The sequence below is a fragment of the Panthera pardus genome, unplaced genomic scaffold (genome assembly GCF_024362965.1).
Source record: "Panthera pardus isolate Hobbes unplaced genomic scaffold, ASM2436296v1 HiC_scaffold_15, whole genome shotgun sequence".
Classification (NCBI taxonomy): Eukaryota; Metazoa; Chordata; class Mammalia; order Carnivora; family Felidae; genus Panthera; species Panthera pardus.
Window position 1 is genome coordinate 22,970,742 of NW_026526710.1, and position 9,741 is coordinate 22,980,482.

A 9,741-nucleotide genomic window follows, 5' to 3' on the forward strand; every position below is an offset into this window, starting at 1 on the left:
AGAAATGAAGTAATACAAAATATGTTCTCTGAACACAAAGGGATGGATTTAGAAATAAAACCCAGAAATTTGGAAAATTCACAAATATGTGGAAACTAAGTAACAAATTCCTACATACCCAGTTGGTCAGAGAAGAAATCACAAGGGAAATTAGAAAACATTTTGAGGTTAATTAAAATGAAAGTTCCAGATACCAAGACTTAATCGATGCAGCAAAAGCACTGTCTAGATAGAAATATATAGCTATAAGCACCTACATTAAAACAGATGAAAGCTCTTTTTTTTAAGATTTAATTTTTAAGTAATCTCTACACCTAATGTGGGACTTGAACTTACAACCCTGAGATCAAGAGTCACACGCCCACTGGCTGAGCCAGTCAGGCACTCCCCCCGCCAGCAGAAGGCTTCTAAATCAGCAACACAAATGTCTACCTTATTAAACTAGAGAAATTAAATTCCAACTAAATCCAAAACAAGCAAAAACAAGAAAATAATACATATTAGGGTGAAAATAAGTGAAATGGAAAATAGAAAAACAATAGAGAAAACAATGAACACAAAAATTGGTTCTTTGGAAAGATCAACAGAACTGACAAATCTCTAGCTAGACTGGTTAAGGAAAAAAGAAGACTCAAACTGCTAAAATCCAAAATGAAAGAGGGTACATTAATACTGACCAAATAAATGAAACAGACTAATTCCTAGAAAGACACAAACTACCAAAACTGACTCAAGAAGAAATAGATCACCTGAATGGACCTAAAATAAGGGATTGAGTTAATGATCAAAAAACTTTTTACAAAGTCTATGCTTATTGTAATGAGCACTGAGTAATGTATAGAAATCTTGACTCACTATATTGTACACCTGAAACTAATATCACACTGTATGTTAATTTTAATTTAGAAAGAAAGAAAAAGAAAAGGGTGGAGGGAAGGAAGGAGGGAGGGAGGGAAAAAGAAAAAGAAAGAAAGAAAGAAAGAAAGAAAGAAAAAGAGAAAGAAGGGAGGGTGGAAGGAAAGTAGGAAGGAAACTGGAGGGGGAAAAAACACTTCCTGCAAACACAAGCTCAGGATGAGATGGCTTCACTGGTGAATTCTACCACCTGTTTATAGAATTACTTCCAATCCTTCACAAACTCTTCCAAGGTATACAGGGGAGGGAAACACTTATCAACTCATTGTATGAGACCAATATCATCCTGACACCAAAGTCATCACAAGAAAAGAAAACTATAGACCAATATCTCTTATGAGTATGACAAGGGGCAGGGGGAAGAGGGTACTATCTTTCCAGAATGTCTCTTAGCTGATAGGGGGAGAGAGAAATGTTAGTTTAACTGGCAAATGATTATAAGTATGGATGTGTTATAGATTACAAGGAAATGTGTGTGATTTTAAAAGAGACAACAAAGACTGGAAAGAGGTTTTAAACTTGCAGACACACATTGCCTGTGAATCCTTAGAGGCCTGTGTGCAGCTTTCTTTGACAATAGGGCTAAACAAATGAGGAATCAACTTTCGGATCTCTATCCAAAATTTGAATACTGAAGCCTTGAGGCCTCTGACTCATGGTACCATATTTTGATGTTCAGAGATCAGAGTCTTCTGCTCCCTGGGACATGTCACCATTCATTCATGTTGTAAAGGACCTAAAGGCACAAGAATGGAGGCAGGGCCCTGGGCTGACACATGCCACCAGCCCCAACACCTAAGACTCTTGTCTTTCCCTAGCAAGATGTCAGGATTCCAGGCCTGATGTGATCTCCTGGTTGGACCAAGGCAAATTTCCATGGATGGTATGAAGGACATCTCTAGGGGGCCTTCTCCAGGTGAACAAGTGAGAAGAAGTTCTGAATACTTACACACAAGGCCGTCCAGGAAACCAGTGGTTTCTAGACATGTGGCCACAGAGCGTTCTTCCAGGGAAATTTGGGGCTGCTTCAGGAACACCAACTTGCCTCAGCCTTGCCTCTGGGTGCCACTTTTGAGCATGAAGTTTCTCATGGTCCTATTTGCTCTGTTCTACAATGCACATCCTTCCATCTGTGTTTTATAAATGATGTCTCTTCCAGACTGCGCTTTTCTTCCTCTTGCATTTCTCTCAGGTCCTACTGTCATACCTTTGCAGACTGTCGCAGACTTTGAGTCTGGAGTTCTCTCCTGTCCAGCAAGAGAGTGGATGCAGAATTGAATATGAGAGAGGCTAATGTCCTTGTCCAAAGTAAGGGTCCTTGCTCTGTATTTATTAGGATCAGAAGGCTTACAAACCTGATGGACGTGCAGAGACAATAAAACAGTGATCATTAACTCATGTTAGAGAAAAGGGCTAACGTGTGAGAGAAAAGGGCTTTCAAAGGTATGCAGTGTCAAGGGTTAGGGTGAATACAAATCAAGGTCCCAGCGCCAAGCAGATGGCCATTTACTGCAGGCGCCAGGCACTATGTCTATTTATCTTAACTTTTCTAGGAGCTAAGTCAGATAAAGCATGCTACCTCAGGGTTAACAAGGCATTTTTCTTGCTAATTAGCTCTGGGCATTTTCGCCCTGCTGTAGCGGTTTTTCACCTCTACCTGTTCTCGGACACTTTTGTCCCATGGAACTGGCTTTCCGCCCTATGCTTTGTTCTATGCTGGGGTGCTTTTGCCCTACCTGTTCTCGGACACTGTTGTCCTGTTAAGTGGCTTTCTGCTCTAAGCCTTGTTAACCCATTGGTGCAAGTTCAGGGAATTCTTAAACTTATTCCCCCCAGCAGACTTGCTTACCTGTGCTGTCATCTCTTTTTGTGTTGAGTTGGGCTGTGCCCTTCTCTGCCTTCTCTGTGCTTAGTTCTTTCTGCAGTTCCCCTGTCACGAATGTCTGTTTCCATGGCCCCAATTGTTGCCCTTCAATCCTCCACGAAGTACTATTTTTATTTTCTGCCCCCATCTAATATACTTATTGGACCCTCTCTAACCACTTTTTATCCCTTGCTCATGTATCACAATGGCTCTCATTCTCAGTGCTCAAAATTCCATATGTAACTCGTATAGGTTATTATTTGAAAGCTGACAAGTCCCACTAAACTTACACATGTTACAATTAGTTTATGCTTCAGTTTCTCCATAGAAGTTTCTTCCATTACAGAGATTTTGCATGTGTAATTTCTTTCAGGCCAAGAAATAAGAACTTGAACCAAAGATTCAAGTCTGAACTACATTATTTCTGAAGACTTTTCCCCATGGAATAGCAGAAAAATTCAAGTCAGATGGCATTTTGTACTCCCTAAGTGAAGTCTCAGATTTTGGTGATTACTTAGGGTATTACTGGAGAATCCACCTGGTAAGAAATTTTTATTCATAAGAAAAAGCCTGATTCAGAATGTACTTAAATTTAATGAATTTGGGGAAGACTTTAGTCTGAATTCAAACCTTATTTAATGGAAGTGTACACCTGTGCACAACTGTAACAATGATAGCAATAACTTCACACAACCCAGAACCTAATCAATCAACAGAGAAGCTATACAAGTGAAAAACAAATATAGTGAGCATGGGAAACACCTCAGCTGCATTACATATCTTCCTCAAATTCAGAAACATACTGGACTTTCAGAGATATACCGCCTCACACTGGAGACAAAACCTGCAATTGCAGTGGTATAGGTACACATTCAATGATAGTGTGTATCTTATCTTATTGAACATCAAAGACTCTCTCTCTATATATACTAGGATATATATGTATATCTTATTATTGAAGTATAATTAACATACATGTTATATTCATTTCAGATGTATAATATATCGATTCCACAATTCTATATATTACTCAGTGCTCACCACAATAAATGTAGTCACCATCTGTCCTAATCATATGTTATTATATTATTGACTATATTCTGTATGCTGTGCTTTTCATCTCTATGACTTATTTATTTTATACCCAGAAGTTTAAACCCCTTAATCCCCTTCACCTATTTTGCCTATCCCCTCAGCTCCCTTCTCTCTAGCAGCCATCAGTTTATTCTCTATATTTTTGAGTGTGTTTCTATTTTTTGGTTTCTTCATCTGTTTTGTTTTTTAGATGCTATATGATTCTACATATAGGTGAAATCATATGGTATTTATCTTTCCCTGTATTACTTATTTTGCTTAGGATAATACTCTCTAGGTCCATCCATCTCATCTAAAATGGCAAGATCTCATTCTTTTTTGATGGTTGAGTAATAGTACATTGTATATACAGTAAAACCTTGGTTTGCAAACATAATTCATTCCAGAAATATGCTGGTAATCCAAAGTACTTGTATATCAAAGCGAATTTCCCCATAAGAAACAATGGAAATTCAGATGATTTGTTCCACAACCCAAAAATATTCATATAAAAATGATAGCAATACTGCAATATAATGCAAAATAATAAAGAATATACAAAATATAAAGAAAAATGAACAAATTAACCTGCACTTACCTTTGAAAACCTCCGTGGCTGGTGTGAGGGAGACAAGAGAGAGGAGGGTTGTTGTGTAGGACAACTTTCACTAATACTAATGGAATCACTGCTGTCTGTTGGCTCAATGGAATGTTTTTCTTTTCATGCAGCTTTAACAAGGAACCCATCCAATGACAATTGCTTTTGCCTCCTTTTGAGGATTTCACAGAAATGTGACATTGCATTGTCATTAAACAGGTTTATGGCTCACACTACTACAGCCTTATTTGGGTCGTGCTTTTCTACAAAATTTTGCACTGTTTCCCACATTTTACACATCTCCCTAATCTCATTTGAAGTGAGGGAGTCCTCTGCCTTGTTCTCCTCCTCCTCTGCAGATGATATCTCCTCCATAACCTCTTGCTGTTGCCCATGATGCAGATCCATCAGTTCATTGGTGGTCAGCTCTTGGCCATGTTCTTTCACCAGCTTTTGAATGTCGTCCTCATTCACCTCCAGTCCCATGGTCTTCCCCAAGGTCACAATTTCATTGACAACTGGTGGCTCCTGTTTATAAGCAAGCCCTTCTAAGTCATGTCCAAGAACACAATCAGGCCACAGTGTTCTCCAACCACTATGGCCTGAGACCAAGCATCAGAGATGATCACCCACTATCCTACAGCAAGAGAGAGAGAGAACCATTGGCTTTAGTTGTGATCGTGTAACTTTCGGTGTAATATACTACTTGTATTGCAAGACATCACTCATTTGTCAAGTTAAAAATTATTAGAAATGCTTTCTCATCTTGCAGAACACTCACAGAACAAGCTACTCACAATCCAAGGTTTTACTGTATAATATTTCCTTTATCTATTCACTTATTAATGGACAATTAGGTTGTTTTCATATCTTGGCTATTGTAAATAACGCTGCAATAAACACAAGCGTGCATACATCTTTTTGAATTACGGTTTTTGTTTTCTTTTTTATTTTACTTTTTTATTTGAGTCTAGTCAACACATAATGTTACATTAGTTTCAGGTGTAGGAATGAAATCTTATTAATGTAATAAATGTGAGAGAGCTTTCAGTAATAACTTCTCCTAATTAACATCAGATAATTTGTACTGGAAAAATGTTCTACAAATGCTGAAATGGTGGGAAATCTTTCATAGATTTCACACATTATACAGCACACATGCAAAGAGACACCATATGAGTATAATGTAAATGAAAATCATTCAGCTGGCTGGGACTTATCCTTCATCCAACTTCAGAGTCATAGTAGGGAGAAACCCTATGAATGTAATGAGTGTGGAAAAGCTTATAATCAAAACACTTACATCATGCAACATCAGAAGATTCACAAAGTGAACGCTATTAATATAATCAATGTGGGAAGGCTCTTAACTAAAGTACCTGTATTACTGTGAATCACAGAGCTCATACTGGGGTAAAGCTCTATCAATGTCATGAATGTGGCAAAATCTATAATCATAGGTTATCCCTTATTCAACATAAGAAGATTCATACTGGAGAAAAACTATTTGAATATAAAAAATGTGGGAAAGCCTTTACTCAGAGCATTCAACTTACTTTATATCTGAGAGAAGTCCTATGACTGAACTGAATGCAGCCAAGCCTATAGTCATAAATCATAGGTCAGAGGTCATAGGATCCGCAACTTAAGAGGATCCATACTAGAGAAAAACATTTTGAATGTAATGAATATGGGAAAGTTTTCTGATGGAATACACATTTTACTCAACACCAAGAATTCACACCAAGAAAATCCTTATAATTGCAAAATGTGGTAAATCTTTCAGAAGTACATACCTTAATCAACATGAGAGAACTCATACTGAAGAGAACCCCTACAAGTGTAGTAACTGTTGTAAATCTTTTGGTCAGAGTGTGTATCTGACTCAATGCCAGAGGATGCATACCGGGGGAAAACCCTATGAATGTATGAAATGTGGGAAAGACTTCATCATAAGTGCCACCTTGGGGCACCTGGGTGGCTCAGTCAGTTGAGCGTCTGACTTTGGCTCAGGTCATGATCTCACAGTTCATGAGTTTGAGCCCTGCATTGGGCTCTGTGCTGACAGCTCAGACTGAGCCTGGAGACTGCTTCAGATTCTGTGTCTCCCTCTCTCTCTGCCCCTCCCCCACTCGTGCTCTGTCTCTCCAAAATAAAATAAACATTAAAAATTTTACAAAAATAAGTGCCACCTTATTCAACAAGGATTCATAAGAGGAAGAAGTCTTAAGAATGTGCCAACATGAATTCAGACAAGAGAAATTCAACAAATATATTTAATGTGAGAAATATTTCAGCTACAATGCTAACTTCATCAGTGAAAGATCAATCCAAGAGAGTTATTCTATGAATAATGATTGTGAGAAGTACTTCATAGTATGTCATTTATACAACATTATTTGTTTCTAATGAAGGATTCCTATGAATATGTCAAATTTGTAAAATATTGTAATGAATTTTTATCTCTTACTAAATATTAGGTAATAAACACTGGGAGAAACTACAAATAACATATTTTCACCACAAAATTAATCAATAAAGTGAGTCCTTTCTCCAAGTACTTTTGATTAACTTTCTAGAAAAATGTAAAAATAATGTATTTATATTTTTATAACATCTAGAAACAATGTTATAAATGAGGAGGGAGTTTAATGTTACAGATATGATGCCCAGTTTTTAAGAGAAGTAACTTTGAATTTGGCAAATATTAAAACTGGCATGTCAAAAGCCTATACAGTGCCCATCTCCAACATTAATCTAGAATTAATTACTCTAGACACTACAGTGATCAACCCTATTATCTTGGATTTACCTCAATATTACAGTGTACTACATAGAATTCTTTCCTATTTGGCAATTCCCAAACTATGTTGCAAAAATTAGAGAAGGGATTTTTTTAAAGACAATTTAATTCAGATGTTTTTCTTTGAAAATTATAGGTGACCCTTTGATACCATCTGGAATTACCTTTTCTGGTTTTCTGTGTTTGCTATTATGTTTAACAAACACAAGAATAAAAAATCAAACTTCCTTTTTTCCAGCTGATTGAAGGGGGTAAGTTTTTGTCCTTTTTAGCTAATCAGGTTAGCATTAGCAGGTGTAGCTCAAAGAGATCAGTATGCAAATTTTATGAGACTTAATAGCTAAGATTCCTTTACTGCCCTTATTTCTTTTTTGCTTATTACTTAACAAATTCAAAACTCTTACAACTCCTACATTCAGCAAAAACAATTCTCTTTCTCATCCCAAGACTTTTTCCTTAAAAATAACATTTCAACTATTTGTAGAACATGGTTGTTTTTCCTTTATAAGCTTTTATTTTTTATATTTTTTATTTAAAAAAAATTGTAATGTTTTTATTTTTGAGACAGAGAGAGACAGAGCATGAGCAGGGGAGGGGCAGAGAGAGAGGGAGACACAGAATCTGAAGCAGTCTCCAGGCTCTGAGCTGTCAGCACAGAGCCTGACGTGGGGCTCGAACTCACGGACTGTGAGATCATGACCTGAGCTGAAGTTGGATGCTTAACTGACTGAGCCACCCAGGCGCCCCTTCCTTTATAAGCTTTTAAAAATTAATGTCTATGAGTTACATTATAAGGTAATTAGAACAATTTTCTTAACTCATACGCTGCATTTTATGCATCCAAATGGACTACATCCTTCCAAATGGCCGAGATAAAAGGGTCTGTGCCAAATCCTGGGTTATATCCATTGCTCAAAATGCCTAAAATTCTCTTTGTTTTTAAATTGCCCTGGAGTACTTTTCAGGCCAGGCAACCAGCTAATGTCATTTCATGCCATGGATGCTTTCCAATGGTGCTTTCCAGATTTTCTCTGCCTGAGTCTCTTGACCCTTTAGCTACTCAGCTGAGGACAATTGAATAGTTTCATTTTGTTGGTGTGAATAACGAATGAATTCTCCCAGAGTTAAGTGGAGTTGTATCAGTCAGATAGGGCTACCATAACAAAATACCACAGATTGTGTTGCTTAAACAACAGAACTTGCTTTTTCTCACAGATCTGGGGGCTGGAAGTCCAGGAGCAGGGTGCCAGCGCAGTCGGACTCTGGTGAGAGAACTCTTCCTGGCTTGCAGACAGCTCCCTATTTGCCATGTCCTCACATGTCTGGTGTTCCTCCCTCTTCTAATCCCATCATAGACCCCACCCCATGACCTCACCTAAACTGAATTACCTCCCACTGCCAAATACCATGTCACTGGGGGCTAGGCCTTCAACATATGACTTTTGGAGGGAACACAAGCATTCAATCCATAGCAGGAGTGCTTCATTGTGTCCATGTCAGAGCTGACTAGCCCAGGCACATAGATTGTTAGTGACTTGTCGACACCATAGACACAGCTTGTGGAGCCCTGAGGGTGTGCATCACCATAAATCAGATTGTTGTGTGTCCTGAAAAAATGAACAATTAATGGACAAGATTTCACAAAGCCCATGTCTTCCAGGCACTTGGCTGCACATTGTCACTTCCTTTTGGCCATAAATTAAAGGGCAAATAGTCCTTCCGGACATTATGACATAGGGTTTATCATTTTATTATGAAAATGCTTCTAAAATTTGATAAGAAAGTAGTGAGGGGAAGATGGTGGTGGAGTAGGAGGACCCTAGGCTTACTTCCTCCCATGAATACAACTAGACAACTATGAAATCGTCCTAAATGCCCTAGAAATCAGCCAGAAGACAGGCAGAGTAAACTCCACAACAAAAGGTAAAGAAGAGGCCACATCAAAGAAAGTAGGAAATACAGAGACAAAGTTTGAGAAACAGATTGTGGCCCCACAAGGGAAGGAGGTGAGTTCATGGAGTAGGATGAGAGACAAACTAGCACACAGGGGAACACAGGAAGAAAGCAAATCCCCACAGCAATTGGCTTGGAAAATGAGAGGGGCTGAATTTTGTGATTCTGGAAACCAGTGGAGCTTACAGCCTGGAGTTTTAAAGGTCAGCAGAGTTGGCTGGGATAGAGCCTTGAGGGCATTGAAGTTGCTCTTGGGGAGAAGGCAGGCAGACAACCCAGAGATATACAGGGCAGAAACAGCAATCTGAAGAATGCCTTGGACACACAGTGGAAAGGTTAGTTGCTCATCTCAGAGTGTGTCCCAGAGAGGCAGTGTTCATGGAGAGACTCCTCCAGGAACAAAGGAAATAGCCAGTGCCATTTCTCTCCATGTCTCAGCATAAACACAGGGCCACTTGCAAGAACTAGCTACCACTGACACTTGCTACCTCTCTTGCTTACACCAAGCCCTGCCCTCCACACTCCAGTGGAATC